Source organism: Heliconius melpomene, chromosome 21, assembly GCF_056956725.1.
Source record: "Heliconius melpomene rosina isolate 202511_hmr_F chromosome 21, ASM5695672v1, whole genome shotgun sequence".
Classification (NCBI taxonomy): Eukaryota; Metazoa; Arthropoda; class Insecta; order Lepidoptera; family Nymphalidae; genus Heliconius; species Heliconius melpomene.
In genome coordinates this window covers 2,665,047-2,682,356 of record NC_140409.1, presented here as the reverse complement: position 1 = coordinate 2,682,356, position 17,310 = coordinate 2,665,047, and the positions used below count along the sequence as shown (strand labels likewise).

The window sequence follows — 17,310 nt, the reverse complement described above, 5'->3', positions numbered from 1 at the left end:
GAGTGGCATAGAAGGACCAGTAAGTTAAACTGGCCTAGTGAAAGGTGTATGTGAGTTAGTCTTTATCATGGTACTACTATGGTACTACATGGTACTAAAGCATAGTAAATATTTGCAGAGTCCACCTACTTTTACAATTACTTTCGTGGAAAAAGTGGTAATATTTACACATATTTGTTGAAAATATTAATCATATTTACTCCAAAATGTAACACCTGAGTACTTGAACAGGCGCATGCGCTGGGTGGCGCGTGCGCGTGCGCGTGTATACAGGGGTGACGTCGCCGTTTCACGTCATCATTGAAATAAAGGGTGTTTTGTGTTTGTGTGAGTTTGGTGTCGGACGCACCGCAGCGCGCGCCTCGCGCTATCGATCGCGCGCGGTGCGCCGGTGCGCGCGTGCGGGCGGGGCGGGGCGGGGCGGGAAGGGGCGGGCGGTCGGTCGGCCGGGCCCCGAGTCCCGCTGTAGTCATGCGCGAGTCTCCTCCGCCACCGCATCGACCGACGTAGAGCAGCACTAAACGCGCGAGTGCCGCGGTCGCGCTCGGCGGCCTCGAAGCAAGCACACGCCCCTCGCGCCGCCGCCGGGTCTGGGTCGTTCCTCCATGTGTGTCCAGATCGCGCCGCAAGCATCGATCGGGGGTGGCCGCGGGCCTGCGATGAGCTCGAGCTAAGCGCAGGGCTCAGGTGGATGAGGAGGGGCGACCACCGCTCGGGAGCTGCAGGAGCGACTGTCATAGGCACCACCGTCAGGTGAGTACCGCCACTCCGGGCCGCGGGCCACGGTACCACGTACTGCGGTTAATAGCGGACATGTGTTGGGTATTGCAGTATTTTCGCCCGCTTCTGTGACATAGATTCGTTTATGTAAGTGCGGCCGTCGATATCGCAAAAGTCACTGAAAGTAGAAAGAGAGAAGAAGACATGCAGAAAGAGACGGAAGATGTCCGTCGATATGAAAAACTTGTTAATAAATTGTATCAGCGAGGATTTCGACTTCTTAGCTGTCTTCTTCTTATGTTCAATAATGAAGACATTGGATAAGTCGAGCCAAGGAGAAATACGCAAGATTATACACTTCGAACATTAGTATCTCATTTAAAATGTATGGCGGATCGAATCGAAGTAAGAGGCTTATGAATTACCTACAATTTCGACCTGAACTCGTCATGTATTATTTTCGATAAATTTTCGTTTATGCTTTGCGTGTGCTGTAGCGTTGTCATTTGATTGCGAATTATTTAATAACAAATAGCGAATGTCAAATCTAAATAATTACTAATGATTATGTTTACGTTCTACGTAGAAAAAACCCTGGAAGGGAAAATCAATAAAAGCGACCTTCACCCATTAAACTAGAAAGAAACTGAAAACAATCAATTTTATGAGGCAGTGCGAATGCTTGTAGCCCTTCAGTGGCCCTTTATAATTACCGTTCGCCATGAAACCTTTAAAAAAAGCACGTGTTCATTAAGTTTTTTTATAAATAATATGTTAATAGGTATTAATTTATTAATCAAATTAAAAGATACATAAATGTTTATTCAAATCAATCCAAAAAGTCAATTTTTATTATGTTATTAATAATACCAATAAACAATTTGTTTTATATAGTATAATAAGCCTGAGTACGATAGCATTTTCAAAATTCCATATAAAACACGAAGATATCTGCATGACCTAGTTGCATGTATACATAACAAAAGTACTTATAATTAAAAATGTAATACACTTGAAGTGATTGTAGGTACTGTAAACTCATGTTTTTAATAGTAGTCCTATCCAAGTTTTTGTTTTTCATAAACAATTAAATATGACGTAGGTACATTAGTTTAACGTGAAATTCAGATTTACGCTTTCGTACGACAGCGTAATTCCGCATTTCATAATTATATTACGAAGGAAATTTTAAAACTATCTACATTACTAATTAAAATTTTAAATAATGTAAACTTGTATACTATTTTAAATTTCTAATAGTATTGACTGCCAAATTAATTGAATTATGGGGAGTTACCATTGTTCTATATAGTAGATACTAATTATGGCCTATTTATTTTTAAATTATATTTCAAGAATCAAACCGAATAAGTTAACTTTTACGATATGTGGAAACTTATACGAGAGCGCACTCATTTTGAGCCATGAGTCCAGTTTTTGTTCCGACACAGAGACTTTCACAATAATATTTTTGTTTAAATTGATAAATATGACACAGAATTCGCTAAATCGCTAAAATTCGCGAACCAACCTTAGTTTCTTAAGCTACAATTAATGTATAGCTAAATTACCATCTTTCTTCAAATTTTATAAAAAAATATTTTTCCAAAAATATGATAATTATAACTAATGAACCCCCATGAGTCCACTTAAATGGTAAAAAGGACAATAATTTAGTAAGTTATATAATATCGAAAATGCGCTCGATTTGTAAGGCTAAACCTCGGGAATCTAATATACCTACATAATTGGTATAGATATTTTGAATAAAATACATTATGTGAAAATAGTCTAAATTAGGTTAATAGGGTAAACATGTAAATAAAGCACAACTTTCACAAGCTCATACGCGCTTTACTATCACGTAACTTGCTTTCCTTTTGTAGGATAGGCAAAGAGGATCTAATGACGGCAGTCTTCCTTCCATCCGCTCAGAGACAATGCTTTTGAGGTATACTCTAAAACCGATGTTGCTTTCTATTTAATGGATTGTTAACGCCTTCCTATTAAGAAAATATTTTATTATAAAATTCTTTAAATGTGTCTAATACAAAATTTTCTTTAGTTGACTGTATAAACATAAACTTCAATTTATTCATTATTGAGTTTCCCCTGCATTTGCAGACACAGAAGAAAAGAAGAAAATACTGCTATTACGTTCGCCATTTTCCACTCTTTTAGAGACATTATGTATTGGTTGGGTGAACCTAATGTATCAAAGGCTATCGAGGAAAGCAAAGATTGAACTAGACTTCAGACACTTTGTAAAAAGTAACATGTGTATACAATAACAAGTGAGTGACTTCTTTAACAAACTCTCCACAAAGTCAATCAAGTGTCACATAGCGTCATAATAAAATTGTACTATTTATATAAAATTTTAAAGTCACCATACTCGTATTTTAGCAGCCGTCACCCTTAGTGACGTTATTGACGTCAGATAATGGTAAAGCACAAAAACGTCAATTTTTCGGTTATTATTTAAAGGTTGACATTTATACGACGTATCGTCGATTATAAACAATTTATATAAAAAAAAATATTTTTACATATTTTCATAGAATTAACGTACAATATAATTTCTAATACATACGATTATATACATATAAGCATAATAAAAATTGACAACCACATTATTACACACAATTTTCTCAGTAACTGCTTTCTTAACTCTTAATACACTCTGTTTGAATCCAAAGAGCAGGCGGCCCATTTTTTACATCAGATATTATAAAAAAAATATTCAAGAGATCTAAATTATAATAACTAACATATATGAGAAAAAAAAGTATAATTATTTTAATTATTTTTCGTCTGTCTCTACCACTATTCACAGTTGGGAACATCGGTTTAAAAACTTTTAATTGCGTTGATTGGAAGCTGCATAATAAAAGATCTATTTAAGTCCGTCCAGTCGTTTCCCGTGATTTAAATTCGCTTCTCATCCATCTACAATAAAAAATGTCTACGTTTCATTTTCAAAAAATCTCTTATCTGTCAGAAAAGTTTAATTTTTGGTTTGAACATTTATACAAATTTTCTATATTTTTCAGCTTCAAACTGTATCATATGTAGGCAGAGGGAACCTATTGTTAAAACATTCCGTTTCTCATTTTTATTGAGTGGCAGAACTCAACACTTTGCCTCAACACCAGAGCGAAGAAATGGAAATATGGGTAAGTATAGGGATCGAACCCACAACCGTTGCGTTACAGTCACACCCTTGTGCCGCTGCGCCACGACCGCCTCAAATATATTTTTGAATATAATAAAATAGAGTAGTACATATCTGATGATATTTAAATAAGAGATTAATATGAAGAGAGACGTTTTGAAAAAAATAAAATTTTAATAAGTTTGCCCGTCATTTTAAGCTGCTTAAATGCTTTGACGGTGGAAATTCTCAAAGACTGATGCCGTTTCTTCTTATTTTGTTGAACAAAATGAGTTCCTGTGCATCTTTCGAAACATTTCAAGTGCACGACAGAACGATTTTTTTGTTTTCGAAGAAATTCTTCGACAAAAACTCGACACTCGAATGTAGTAGTCATTGGTGTGTAAAGTGCTTGTTTACATTGTTTTAGTGAGTAGACTTGGGTTGCAGTAGGCGCGCTGAGCACGTACTGGAGCACTCTGCCTACTATGAACATTATGCACATTATACTTGTAGTTCTGCATTAAAATAGAACCCAGCAATTGCAGCAATTGCAACGGGGACGTCGCTGATTGTGTGCCTGTGTCGTTCGTGAACATGTTAATATAATTTAAATTAACTCTAAAAATATGTTTAGTTTTCATATTTTATTATAATTCACAACGTACTTTAAAATTGATGTTAATTTAAAAATTATGGGACAAAATAAAACAACAATTTAATAATAGTACTGTCGTATCGTCAATTCTAGTTAGGTTTTTCTAATGTATATCTTTTCTTATCTTATATATCTTTTTTCTTATATTCATTTCTCTCAGCTTCACGCTGTATCCCGCATGTAACAGGATAGGCAAACGGGGCCTATTGTTAATATACTCGGTTCTCCATTTCGTTTGCCGTGACCAACTGACCTAATGTATATTGATATATTTAAATTTTATTTACAAATACTACCTGTAGTAACGAACAGAAGTCGTCTAAAAATAAGTTTAGTAAATAATAAATCAACTTGTTGTAGCCATTTTATTTCTAACACGATCACCTTTTATCTCGATTCATCAAGTGGTTGTCCAGGGATTACTTGTGACCAATCCAGAGTAGATCCTCCCGTAGCTCCTGTGGCGGTCGAGGAGCAGCACCGTAAGGTTTTAGTGGATAGTGTGGATGGCCTGCTTCGACCGGTTCATGAGTCCCACCTAACCCCCTCGAGCCTTCTGGGGCGGAGTACCCGTAATAGAGTAAAAAAACCTTGAATAGATAATGAAATGCAATTGTACTGCGTGCGGGGTCAAAATTTGGTATTAATACCGCTAGTTCCAGTCAGGCAACGTTTCTTTCTAATAAAATTATAAATAAACTTAAAAATACTTCTTCCTTTTTAATTATATTAATAAACGTTACTTTTGAAAATTAAATATCTATGAAATATCACTGAACAACATAATAGTTTGTAAAAGTTTCTTGGATTTAAGAACTCGAAGGTGTTGTTCAAGAGGACAGAGTTTAGATGGGCTAACTACTGGTCTTTTGTTGCATATAGTTGGTCCACCTTTCATAGCAATGAATAGTACATATACCTTTCACTGTATGGTCTCCCACAAATTGATGTAGCGCAACTTCGAGGTATTCAGTTTCTCTGAGCACACAGAGGACTTTCATTCTTTGAGGATATAAGTACGTAACTCTCATATTATATGGTACTGGTACTGTAACTAAAATTAGTATATTTTATTTAAATAGTTACTTCACAGGAGGAGTTCACATATGTGGACGTGAGATCACATGTGCGGACGTGAGATTATTTACAATATATGGTATATAAACGTGAGATAGCGTATGGATATTGTTTAAGAAGGTGTAAAATATTTTAATTATCCAAACCAGTAGTAAAACTTGTCTCGATATTGAGAGCCGCGCGCTCTACGGAACAACACACTAGGTAATGTATAAAGTATAACTAAAAGTTATACTTTATTATTTCCATAACAATCAAAAATCCTCATGGAACTTACGATAATGTAATTCAAAGTATTAAAGTTTTCATATTAGTAGTTTCTATAAGTGCACTACAGACATGCAATATATATAAAAATAATTTCCGTAATTTCGCGAGCGACGCCGCAAGCGGGTCGCTATTTGGAGGAATGAATTATTATATATTAACTAGTGGACCCGAACGTGGCTACACCCGCTTGAACTATACGAATATTTATGAAATTATTTTCAGTTTTCAATAGAGAGATGCGTTAAGCAAGCTCATTTTGGGTGACGTTTTATAACAACAAACTTTGCAAATCGTTGCTTAGCAACGACGGTTGTTATTAACATGGCGGAATAAATTACATGTCAAATTAATAAGTATTTTAATACATGGGTATATATCGAAAATATTACAAATATGAGAAAAAAAAGTATCCTATGTTCATCCCGAGACCCTCAAATATTTCTATATGAGTATTTTATCACAATTAAATCAGCGGTTTGGCCCTGATTGCGTAAAAGACAGACAGACAGACAGAGTTACTTTCGAATTTATAATATAGGTATGGATATTTTAATTTCTTCGCTATGGCGCCCAGGCTATAGCCCGGCGTTGAGTTCTGCCACTCAAAATGCAATGGCTCGATTCGGCGGAAAGTGTTGAACGGAGTGTCTTAACACTAGGTTCCCTCTGACTAACCTGCTGTGTGCGGGTTACAGCGTGAAGCTCATTTAATTAAAATTAATTTTTAAAATACTCGATTAGCGACTATTCGATGGATAACTCGGTGGTTTATTTGAACAAAATAAAGGTTTAAAAAAACACATACTGACATAATTGGCGAACATGCTTAAAGAAATATATGTATATATTATTTTTTCACACATCGACATAATTTAATTTATATCTATAACATACAAAACGGCTACTAAATAGTATCTACATACCCATAATTTCTTAGTTTTTGTCTGTTGAAATGTGATGTCTAAATACCGTTTTATATATCAAAACTACTTTAATAATTTTACTGCGAAACCGAGTGAAGTTGAAAATATGTGTTTTTATTTATTAATTACTAGCGGCCCGCTCGCGGTTTCACCCGCGTGAACTATGTTATTATTAATTTTCCAATTCCATGACTACGTCATAGTGACGTCTATGCAAATTTGAGACTCCTAGCATTTGTAGTAACGAAGTTTCATACAAACTTTCAACCCCAAAAACAACCCCTTAGAAGTCGAATATTGCAAATTCCTGTCTTAGCGAGCACCTACGTCCTATAAGTAACTCCTATGCAAAATTTGAGATTCCTAGCACTTGTAGTTTCAGAGATTTCGTGATGAGTGAGTGACCTTTCGATTTTATATATATAGATATTAGAATTGTGATGTAAAAATTAAAATTTGTGCAGGCTTTGTAGGTGAAAGTAATGAAAATAAAATACAAATACATTTTTATCTTCAAATATGTTCCATGATTATTGGTACTTGCGTTTTTCAATTTTCTTTCAATATGTGATGGATATGTATAAGCCGGCAACGGCATACAAAAAATGATGATAATAATCAACGGATGACGCAAATAAAACAGTACAAGTAAAGGTACCATGCAATCATTACACACACTTATTTTATTGCAAAAACTTTAAGTAAAAGTTTAAAAAAGGTGTAATTTTACGTTGTAAACTAACTTTACGTTGTATCTCGCATAATAGAGCAAAAGCAGAGGGAACACTGGAACTTATTTCGCATTAAATATTAATAATAATAAAAATATTTAAAAATGTAAAATTGATTCACAAATTTAATAAAAGTATATTCTGAATAAAAATATTATACATTTCCTCGAGTGGGAATCGAACCCGCAAGTTTCAAGTTTAAAAAAAATTTTCTTAGCGAAAATGAATAGATAGATTTTTTGCCTTCCTAATTTTATAATGTTTCCCGTTTTTCTTCCCTTTCAAGATATGTGAATAAATATTATCTATTAAAAAATACAAACATCCATAAAAATAAATACACAAAAATAAACCTTTTTGAAGATTATACACACGCAAAAGACAAAAAGTCATTTAAAATGGCATTTTTCATCCATTTCATTTTTCCGATAGGTATTGTGGAAAAACTGAGCGAATTTCCAATATTTACTCTCAATTCAACAATGATGAAAATAAACGAAATTAATTTAATTACTATTGTACGATAAAACAGAACGCGGCCAGACGGAACAGGCGTGGGCCGTTAGTGTATATTAATAAACTAAATTGAAATATGGTTGAAGTGATTAAGAGCAAATATTTAATTAAAAAAAAATCATGGACGCTAAAAATGGGTTATAAAATTTGTGAAATTTAGAAAAAACATGCTTTAACTAAAATCCACTTTTAGTGGATTGGTTGCGATTTTAATAAATCGAATTAAATAAGAGCATTTTTTTTAATTAATAGAATATCTAGTTCATATATTTAACTACTTTAGTATTTTAGTACTAGTAGTGTAGTAGAAACGAAAGAAGAGTTATAACAACTCTTCTTTCGAATCTTTTTTGTTTTGACAGGTTTTTGTTTGATTCTGGCTGAGTAAAAAAACTTACAATGTGTCTCCTAGCGTGTGTCTTTCCTTGTATCGTTTGTTTAATAATAATTATTAATTAGTTATATTAATAAATATTGTATGTTTTCATTATTACTTATTATAATACTCCATTATGAACAATTAGAGGGCCGGCACTCACTAAATTATAATATTAATAATTTAAAAAACATGTCCAGAATCCTATCATTGTACTTATTTAGTAAGTTTTTTTGGGTAAAATTTTAAAAATTACAGCTGGTGACAAAATGTTAACCTTTTTAAACTTTGTCACCTAATAAACAAAGAACAACATTTAAGCGGCTTGGGCGGCATCTAAGAATACAAAAATATGAATAATTTTCAGAAATATATAAATACACAACATAAATTCTTTTAGGAGCATTTTATGGCGTCCATGTGGTATTTAGATAAACCTTTTTGAATGGCCAATACGTCAAAAAGGGTAAATTTCCGGACCGTGCGTTATGGAATAAAAATAGTTAAAAATTGTTTCTTGTCACCCGTATCAGTTTGTCTATCGATCTACCAATAATCGTGTACATACCTTTTAATTATGACTTTAATATATTGTATGTGTCGGCTGGTGATAATTTATTTCAATATTAAGAATAAATTCATAATTAGTTAATTAATTACAAAAGATGTTTTAAGGAGTAAAATTAGAATTAACATTTAAGAGTTAATAAAATGCTGTAATTATTGAATTGATGGTTCTGTATTTGTCAGCTTCCGGTGGCGCCACTTTGGGCGCGTCACCGTTGTCAATGTCATTGTTAATTTATAAAATTCCGTGCGGGTGTTGTACGCTCAGTCGAGGCTCTGCCACGGCTCGGAGCACTACTCGTGCTCCACCGCTGGTTAACCTCGACTATTTTAATTATGAATGTGGTTAAGACCTATTTGTAATTATACTGGACTGGAGCAGTGAAAGGCGAGTGTTGATATATCGGAAAGGGATCCCTTAAGCCTACTCCTGGGGTCACAAGTCCCAGGCACTGCTCCAAGCCATCATTTAAAGAATAAGATAATGTTGTTATTATTTTCCTTGTAATTTACTATGTTTCCAGTTATTATTTGGTTCATTTATTTGTCTTAGATTTACTTATTTGTTTAATTAAGTATTTCGAGTAAAACCAAAGGCCAGGACATGGTCGGAGGTTCTACTCGTTTATTTTTAATATCTATTACGCCTTTTTATTTCCGACATATGTCATATAAAAAATATATATCTAGAACTAAAATTATCCAAATCTGACATAGCATTTTTCAAATATGTCTAGATATCAGAAATACTATATCCGTAACGTCACTAAGGCTGGTAAGATGCTTTCCACGACGGTGGACTTTTGCTTCAGTAAAAATCAATGTCAAGGTCAAATAGTTTTATTTAAAATACACTTACATATTTAATTTTTTGAACGTAAAGTCATTTTGCACCTGTTCACTTATATAAGTTAATGCTTCAGGCGTAAAAAGACTCTTTTATCTAATTGATTAAAACAATTATTTAAAAATTCACATATAATTATTTGTGATAATGTTTTCAGTTATAAAATCATTAATCAAGATGACGGTTATAAAATAACTGCATATAATAAGTGAAGGATGTTCATAAGAGGCTGATCCGCCATTTTAGAAGGTTGCGCTGTAAATTAAAGCCATGCCTGGGTGGGAGACATGAACTAGTATTAAAGTGCTGGGGCGAGTTTTGCGACAAGAATTACATTATGTTCTTACAAACTAAGCAACTTAGCCCTTGTTTTGAATAACTACAAGTTACTTATACGCTTATTAAAATATGGCATGAAAACATACATAGATTAAAGATAATTTCTAAACTCGTCGGGTTCTGTCAAAATCGGTATAAAGATTTTTTTTATTATGTATTTAAATAAATAAACATACTCTTTCGGAATTAGAGCTTAGTAAGCTTACTGTTAGTTTTTTATAAGGTCGACCCTGAAAGCAAGAGAAAAGACCGGCCAAGATATTACACTCGCGCATCAAAGGTTAAGTAGGAAGATATATAAAAAAGGTAGACTGAAGTGCCGTCCGTCCGTTTCCGTCTGCCAGTTTATATAATTACTAGCGGACGCGCGCAGCTTCGCTAGCTCACTTAGGGGGTGAATTCTAGAAAACCATGAAACACATGTTCAAAGAAATATTTTTAAGAGTCTAAATTTCTAATTTTATAAAAATCGGTAGCGATTTAAAGATTTTTCCATAAAAACTTTCAACCCCTTATTTGCGCCCTTAGGGGGTAATTCTAGAAAACCATGAAACACATGTTCAAAGAAATATTTTTAAGAGTCTAAATTTCTAATTTTATAAAAATCGGTAGCGATTTAAAGATTTGTCCATATAAACTTTCAACCCCTTATTTGCGCCCTTAGGGGCATAATTCTAGAAAACCATGGAACATGTGTTCAATTAAATACTTTTAAGAGTCTAAGTTTTAAATTTTATAAAAATCGGTGGCCATTTAAAGATTTTTCCATACAAACTTTCAACCCCTTATTTGCACCCTTAGGGGGAGAATTCTAGAAAACGATGAAACACGTGTTCAATTAAATACTTTTAAAAATCTAAATTTCAAATTTTATAAAAATCGGTGCCGATTTAAATTTTTTTCCATACAAACTTTGAACCCCTATTTCACCCCTTTAGGGTTAAAATTTTTCAAAATCCCTTCTTAGTGGATGTTCAGATTACGAAAGAAAACATCTGTCCAAATTTCAAGTTTCTACGCACAGCGGTTAGGGCTGTGCGTGCGTCTTACCTCAGTCAGTGAGGACAAGTCCTTTTATATATATAGATAATATCAAACTACCGCCAATGATGTCCTAATTGTTTCGCGTACTGCCCTAGATCCATGCAGAATAAGCTGACTATATCATCAACTTCATACCAGTACCACCACCAGGTGGTAACCAGAAAGGGTAAGCTCGGTCTACCACCAAGTGTGACCACGACTACTGTAAACGTACATACACAACTAATAGGGTGGAATAGTTTCAACTAAAATGTGTAATACTTGCGAAAACAAAGATTTGAATCAATTAAGATTATATTTATATATTCTTACGACGATCGATTCGACTTAACCTTGCAAGTGTGACATAACAGTAATCAAAATTCATAACATCGACAACCAGTAGCCATTTTGTCAAAATAAAAAATGTATGTAAACGAAGTACATCACATGGGGTATTGTTTAATAGGTATTGAAAAATGATTGTTAGGTTTCTATCATTTTTCATTTTATGTAGTGGATTACAATATTATAACAGCTTAAAGTTGTTTTAACAAGAATTCTTGCTAATTTGGATGGTTATTGTTATAAATATACCTGTAGTATATATTTTGATACACTTCTGCATTTCAATAGTGTGCTCTAATTACGCGATTGTAGTAACAGTGACGACCAACTGTTATGGTATACTGTTATTCGAAGTTAGTAAAGCGTAATGTAGGACGTCCTCCAACTAGATAGGGTGACGATATTCGCAAAGTGGTGGGCAACGGCTGGATGCGAAGAGCTGAAGATCGAGCTCAGTGGTGTGCCATTGGAGAGGCTCATGTCCAGCAATGGACGAGGACGGGCTGATGATAATGATGATGATGATGAAAAATATGAAACAAAACATTAAATAAATCCGTTTGATAAACCTTTTTGATTTTCAGCTCACAGATTTTATACCAAAAGCTTGCAGATTGAAGCACTATCTGATCTAACTCGGCTAACGATCTAAGCGAGCCACAACATGTGCTTTATTGCATTGAAAATCTGATTTCAGAACTAGCGTACAATATAATTATAAGCCAGGTTCGTCCAATCTGCACACGGTTACGAGAGAACCTGCTAAGCTCGTTGAGAACGGCCGTGTGTATCTATAACGTTATAGAGCGGTATAATACTCTTCTATCATATTACCAGAGTTTCTAGTCCGGCTTAGAATGTTTACCGTCGTATTATAGACTAGACGCTACTTTGAACTATAGGAACGGTAAATACATTTTTAATGTCATAAAAGACAGATTTTAAACATATTGCACTGTTAGACATTCTGTTTCTCGTACTATAGAGGACTTTAAGTCGTCAAAGGGCTCATAGCTTAAGCCGCTGTATTATAGACTGAAGATTCGTTTGAAATACGGAAAAATAAACGTTTTTTAAAGTTGATAAAATGTAGACTTGTAATAAAATCTTGAAATCTAAATCTAAATCTTGTGGCACTAGGTACGTATCATTCAATACTGTCTAAAGACGTCCAATTTTAATATAATCATCATATATATGTCAATTCGATCGCTTTCGCTTGCTTAACAATCCTCCAGTTAGTAAAAAAAAAAGATTTTTATTGTTATTTTGACAAAAATGTAATAGAATGGGACTTATTTAGTTTTTTATGCAGTCGAGTTTTGTGATATATATTTTTTTGTTTATTTTACATATTTTTATTTAGGATATATTAGCTTTGTTATGAGGAAGTGCATGCGGGGATTTAATTTTGCTTTCGCAATCAGCGGTCATGCCACTATATTAAATTTTATGAATTTCACAACGCCTAATCTTTTAGATATATGCAGTTAATAAAATAGTCTACATAATTAATCTGTAATTCAAATTTAGTTACGACTAATCTCGTTAATAAATTTAATTTACTAGGCTCTATTAATAACTATTTAATTTTTATTTTTTTAAGTTTAATCGACTGTGATACATTTTCTTCAATTGTAATAACTAATGACCATTTTCAACGAAAAATAAATGAATTATTTCCGAGCAATTTAATTTGGTCTACAAAATGGCTATTATTATATTAATAAATTGAATTGCCTTCAAATTTATTTAACATATTTATTTTTCAACGAAATATTTATAAAAGTGGTATATAACTGAAGTTTGAACAATGACAACAATGCTGAGATGTGCATACTGAACGTGCCTCTAGTCGAGAACCCTTTGACACGGCGTGTGAACTGCACAGACCTACGACCGAGGCGAGGAGGGCCAGTCCGTATTGCATTATACATCATCCTACAACTGTACCTACATAGTCTTTACGCACTAATAAATAAGTGGAATATATTATTTTTCAACTTTTGAGGCCGTCTTGGGGCCGGGGCACATGTAACACGTAATATTTCCATTTCTTAGCCCTGGCAACACAGTAAATGCCTGGCGTTGAGTTACGCCACTCAACACGCAATGCCTCGAAAAATTTGGTGGAAAGTGAGGAACGGAGTGTTTCAACTCTAGTTTCTATCTGCCTGGTGATATTTTTATATTTTCCCTTATTTCACGCTTTTTCTCAGTAAAAAGTCAAATGTAGCGTGGAAAATAGTATCTAAACGAAGTAAAGGGATATTTTCGCCTAACCCGCAAAAAACCAGAGATAAAAAAAACTGTATATATTCGTGTAACAAGTTTAACACGAACGCCAAAAAATCATTGGCGTGGATTTGTCAATTTACCAACACTACGAAGTCAAGGTCGAGTTTTTTGTACCTACATACATGATTTTAATAATCAAAATAGCCTCTATATTTCAGTTTAAATAAAAGAAATCACATACATTTTTTTATTTAGCACAATAAAAAACAATCATATAAATATTTCCCGTTTAAACAAAGATAGTTCCAATGAATAAAGCTTTTGTACCTACATCATCATGTTGACGGCAGAAGTACAATCAGTTAAATATGAAACAACTGCGCGAATCTGGTTTTCTGTGAGTGAAGTGCAAATACACTGTTCGCCACTTGCTAGGAACCGAGTGTGACACTGGGCTCCTATGGTGCTATATTATTATTACACCCACAATTGTACTTACTTAACTAAACTATTTAGAAAATTGGAAGATAGCAAAGAAATTAATAATAAAACTATCTGTTAATATCGATTGCTGATAATTAAGAAAAATCTAAAAGAAACCTCTTTATTGCATGAATCATAAAAATCTTATTTTACTATATAAAGAAATAAAATGGCACATATTACCTATAATAGATATGTAAAGACAAATTGAGCTCTTAATATTTTTCAGTATCAAAGAGGCAAAGTTAATTCAGAAAATTATTTTCCTATTATGGGCAAATATTAATTTTAAAATATTTATTTTCCTTCATTGAACTTCATTTTTTGATGAGTTACAAATAATTATAACACGAGGTTAAAAAATACTAACATTAAATTTATAGAGAAATTATTATTGATAATTATAATCGAGAAGAATCCCTGTAATAATTAATTAAATAATTAATTAATTATTAATTGGACAATGGGTCACTGTCCTTCGTCATCTAAGGGAGTGTGATATTCCTGCAACGTCTGAACCGATAAGGATAAAGAGGGGTATATTTCAGGGTGACAGTCTGAGTCCTTTATGGTTTTGCCTAGCTCTGAATCCTCTTAGCACTTTGTTAGAGGATTCAGGTTTAGGCTTTCGTCTTCGCCGGGGGGGTAAGGTCATATCTCACTTGCTGTACATGGATGATCTGAAATTATTTGCGTCAAAACGTTCTGATCTTATGCGGCTACTAAAGGTAACTCAAACTTTTAGTAGTGATATAAGAATGGAATTTGGCGTCGATAAATGTGCTAGCATGCATGTAGTGCGGGGGAGTGTGATAAGATCTGATAATATTTGCATTTCAGATTCTGTTTCCTTCAGAACTCTTGGTGAAGGTGAGACTTATAAATATCTTGGAATGTCTGAAGCATTGGGTATTGATGAGCGGAGCATAAAGCAATTGGTGAAGGAGCGTTTCTTTAGTCGCCTGAAAAAAGTGCTTGGCAGCCTTTTATCTGGTGGCAACAAGGTGCGTGCTTTCAACGGTTGGGTTATGCCGCTTTTAGCCTATACTTTTGGCATTGTAAGATGGACGCAGACTGAGTTAGACTCCGTAGATCGCCAAATACGTAAATTGTTGACGACATACCGAATGCACCATCCGCGTTCGTCTGTAATGAGACTGTATATCCCGCGTAAGTGTGGAGGTCGTGGCTTTTGAATGTCAAGAACCTCCATAACCACGAGGTATGCAGTCTTAGAGAATATTTTCTCAAGATTGACGTGGATATGCACAAGGATGTGGTAACAGTTGACAAAGGCCTTACTCCTCTTTCCTTGGGCAAAGAGAACTGGCGTCGGCCTGTAGTATTTACTACTTCTGATCGCATGGCTGTATGGAAGAGCAAGGAGCTGCATGGTAGATTCCATAGAGCCCTAGTGGGCCAGGACGTGGATACTGCTACATCATTATCTTGGTTACAGTTGGGGGATCTTTTCGGAGAAACTGAAGGTTTTGTCTGTGCAATTATGGACGAAGTTATCAAGACACGGAACTACCAGAGACATATTATGAAAGATGGCACTATCGACATCTGCCGGGCGTGTCATCGACCTGGGGAGTTCCTCAGACATATTGTCACTGGTTGTTCTCATCTTGCTAATGGTGAGTATTTGCAAAGACACAATCAAGTAGCCAAGATAATACACCAGCAACTTGCTCTTCAATATGGCCTTGTAGAATTGGAGGTGCCTTACTACAGGTACAATCCCATGTCAGTTCTTGAAAATAGCTGTGCTTTGCTCTACTGGGATCGGTCTATTATTACTGACAGGTATATTGTTGCCAATAGACCTGATATAGTACTAGTAGACCGAGTGGCGCGCCGCGCAGTGATTGTTGACGTTACTATCCCACATGATGAAAATCTCGTGAAGGCCGAAAAAGAAAAACAATCTAAATATTTGGACCTAGCCCATGAGATTACCGCCATGTGGGATGTCAATGCGACTATCATTGTGCCGATAGTGGTTTCGGTTAACGGTCTAATAGCGAAAAGCCTCGACCAACACCTTAAGAGGCTATCGCTTAGCTGTTGGATCAAGAACCGGAAACAGAAGGCAGTATTACTTGAGACGGCACGTATTATGCGGAGGTTCCTCTCTCTGGAGCCCTAGCCACCGATGGGTTGGACCCTTGTCCCGCCCTCGGAAGAGTGGTTTTTTATATATTTTTAAATGTATCTTTTTTTTATAATAATTTATATTTAAAAATGTAAAATTGATTCGCTAATTTAATAAAAGTATATGCTGTAATTAAACAGTAAGTAAAGATGACCTGATGGAAGTTCTGTGTGTTGCCTAATTTAATGATGGCGCAGTGGTACCCCGCTTGACTGAAAATGATGTTTTTGGGCTTGATCTCCGCTCGGGAAAACTATTTTTTTTTCCTCGTTCTGGTTTCATTCAACAATTAATTTCTTTAATTCCGGTGAAAGGTGTAGATCAGAGTTTCTTGATAGTTAGTTCACTCTGCTTTTCCTACTGTGTGCGAAACAAAGCGTGAAACTAAAAGAAACAAGCGCTAGTCGGGCTCACCTATTGAGGGTTCCGTATAAAAATTAGAGATATCGAGCTTTTTCTGATATTGAAACTTAGCTTAGCCAGAGCCCTTTCATCTGATATTTCACTTGAAGTAGGGCCTTTAATACCAAAATTTCCTCCCCCCCCCTTTTAAGGCTATTATTTTTAAGGATAACAACAAATGTATAGTTTTCAGTTTTTTTCCTGAGCTAGTACTACTACTACTACTATGCTAGCTGTCAAATTTCATAATTCTACGTCAACCGGAAGTACCATATTATTTATTATTTAAATTTATTTGATTCCCTTTATGTTTGTTTTTTGCTACATAAACGGCCATATCTTTATTTGTAAATGTAGAAATATGTTTTTTTAGGAAATCAAGGGACCGTAGATCTGAGTATGTGGTTTGAATATCAACTCGATATCTCCAAGCGTTCTGGAGCTAAAGGCAGACAGACAGATAGACGGACGGATAACAAA

General features: G+C 34.6%; 1 protein-coding gene across 3 annotated transcripts in view; it reads left to right on the top strand.

Moving 5' to 3' along the window:
* Positions 1–451: 451 nt before the first annotated feature.
* Glut1 (Glucose transporter 1) overlaps positions 452–17,310 on the top strand; it is a 46,654-nt gene continuing 29,795 nt past the window's right edge. For all 3 annotated transcript variants that reach the window (XM_085205704.1, XM_085205703.1, XM_085205702.1), the window contains exon 1: positions 452–753. The gene's annotated coding sequence lies outside the window, so the exon portion shown is untranslated. The remainder of the gene's footprint in view (positions 754–17,310) is intronic.